Genomic DNA, 2,619 nt, shown 5'->3' with positions numbered 1-2,619 from the left:
AAAGGATTCGGTGGGATGGGAATTCTACCTCCGTGTAGAGCGTGTGTGGTAAACCACGAGGTGGGTGGGTGGGTGGATGGCCTCCCTGCCTCGCCTCCACCCTAGACGTCCACACACAGAGACCGACGAGGGAGGGAGGGAGGGAGGGAGGGAGGGAGAGAGACAAGATGGACAGAGGCCGAGGCCGGAGGCCGAGGCCGAGGCAGTGAGCGAGTAAGTGATCGACCCTGGCCATAGGGATTCCTCAGAGGGCGTCTCTTGGCTCCCCAAACGAAGAATGTGTGTGGAGATCGAGAAAGATCACCGACCTAGGAGAACCAGCAAGACTTCCTCACCCTCCAGAGAGCCGCTGGGCCCCTGCCGTCCCCTGCCACCGCCACCCCTACCCCTCGCCTTTGGCAGCGACGCCAACGAAAGGCAGGCAGACGAGTGGGAGAGTCGTGTGGTGGTGTCCCCAAGGAAGGTGGGTCCATGCCGGACGAGCGGTCGTCGGCGTGTGGAAAAGCCAGAGGCGGGCTGACTAGAAGGAGGGCGTCCTGGGGGAAGGGGCCAGGGGTGTGAGGGAGAGAGGCCTGTTTCTCTTCCCCTGTTGGTCCCCAAGTCAGGGGCCCAAAGGAGGAAAGCTGTCCGTTCCTTTCCGACTCGGACGGTGTCGGGCGGGGACCGACCGATCCCCGTGGCGGCGCGGTCGGGGCTTTCTGGACCAGAACCCCCTCTCTCCGTCGCCTTTCGACCACACACACGCTTTAGAGGCCAAGAGAAAATGGATCGGGTCTCTCTGTCTCTCTCCCTAGAAAACAAGGGCCGGGGGCCGAGCCTCGTGGACGAGCGGTCAAGTACGCGCCCCCACCCCGACCCCCGGCTTCGACGGCCCAGGTTTTCACCGGTTCGGATCCTGGGCGCAGCCCCAGACCCAGCATCGCCCTTCAAGCCCACATAGCAGAACCCGAAAGACCTACCACTGGAACCTACAACTATGGATGGACGGGACGGGACGGGACGGGGCGGGGCGGGGCGGGGCGGGGCGGGGGGGGGGGGGGCGGCTTTGGGGAGAAGGAAGAAAGAAAAAATAAAAGAAACACAAGGACGGTCATCGCGATAGTTCTTTCCACTTCCATCCATATGTTAACAGGACCCAAGTTTCCCGACCTCCATTTGGATGTATGTTAACTAAATGGAGAAGCTATTCAAAGGACTCCTCTAAAGAAGTCCACGTTCTTCTTTCTAAATGATAATGAAAATCATTGTCACCACCGCTCTTCCGACCCTCCATGTCCAGACGGCCTCCCGCCCCTCCCCCATCCCCAACTCCCGCCCCGCCCCGCCCCGCGCCGACCCCCGCCCCCGGCATTCGCCCCCGCCCACCTTTCCCTCTCCACTCCTACCCCCCCGCCCCCCGCGCCCGGGACACCACCCCCCGCACCCCACCCCCCCCCCATCCCGGCCGGGCCACCTGGTCGACCTCCTCGAACACTATATAAGAGGATGCCGGGCAGCCGGTGGCGCCCGACAAGCGGCCTCCTCACCGGCCGGACGGATCAGCCTCGCGGGGGCGGGCGATGGGGAGGCGTTCGTCCAGGTCAGGTCAGGTCAGGTCAGGTCAGGTCGGGGGAGGGAGGATGCAGCGCCGGCCGGCCTGGTGCGTGGCCTGGTCCCGATCCACCCCGCGTCTCGTTTCTCGGGCCGGGACGAGTACAGGCGGGGAGGCCGACTCGGTCACGGAAAGCGGCCTTGGGGAGGTTTTGGCGAACGTCCCTGTCCCAGGGCCGTCTGCCGACTAGGGGACGGAGTCCTCCTCCATGCGCCTTCTCGCCCCCAGTCGGGCGGGTTGTGGGTCGCGCGGTCGACTTGGGCCATTTCACCGGAGGCGTCCTGCCTGCCGGGGCTCCCTCCCTCGGGCCGGGTGCGAGCGGTCCTCGGGCGGCCCGGGAATTTGGGCCGCAGCGAACGAACGAACGAAGCCCGTCCCTCCTGCGGTCGGCACGGATGAGACACAGCCCTGGTGGATGGAGCCGCTTTCCTCGGGTTTCCTTTTGCTTTCGGCCGCTGCTGCCACCAAACCTCCCTAAACGATAGGAATGAAAACGGGAACGGTTGGCATAATAAAAGCGTTTTGGTTGGGCGTGTTTCTTGGCTTTTGGGGACTCGAGAGGTATGATGGATGATCTCGATTGTCCTTTGGAAGGAAGGTCTATTTCATCCCAGTCGCACGAACCCCGCAAACGTGCGGCTGGACGAGGGAGGGGAGGGAGGGAGGGAGGGAGGGAGGCCAACCACGGGATTTCCGCACGACCAGCTGATGGACACGACCGCCCCCGTGAGCCGGGCGGAGGGCAGCCGCCCGGGTCTCGCAGCTACGTGCCCGCGGAACCCTCGGGACTGCGAGAAGCCCGAGCGACCCGCAGTCACGCGGCGCTCGGCGGCGGACATCTGGTCGGCCCGCGCGCCACGGGACCCGGGGGCCGGGCGCTGGTCGACCCGGCAGGGCGGCGGCCCCAGCGGCGGCCTCGCCGCCGCTCGTCCGCAGGCTCCAGGGAGCCCCTCGGGGCTCCGAGAAGCCCGAGCACCCCCGTGGCCCCGCGACCCCTCGGCGCTCGGCGCGGACATCTGGTCGACCCG

General features: G+C 66.0%; 1 long non-coding RNA gene across 1 annotated transcript; it reads right to left on the bottom strand.

Annotated features, from left to right (window-relative positions):
- Positions 1 to 1,085: 1,085 nt before the first annotated feature.
- LOC138922607 (uncharacterized) lies at positions 1,086 to 2,030 on the bottom strand. Its single transcript, XR_011435731.1, has 2 exons — positions 1,527 to 2,030; positions 1,086 to 1,224 (listed from the first exon to the last, which is right to left on the bottom strand). It is a non-coding gene; the product is annotated as an uncharacterized lncRNA (long non-coding RNA).
- Positions 2,031 to 2,619: the final 589 nt, after the last annotated feature.

This window comes from Equus caballus, unplaced genomic scaffold, assembly GCF_041296265.1.
Source record: "Equus caballus isolate H_3958 breed thoroughbred unplaced genomic scaffold, TB-T2T unassigned-0001664, whole genome shotgun sequence".
NCBI classification, from domain to species: Eukaryota; Metazoa; Chordata; class Mammalia; order Perissodactyla; family Equidae; genus Equus; species Equus caballus.
Note: the sequence above shows the minus strand (reverse complement) of the source record. Positions and strands in the feature narration are given on the sequence as shown.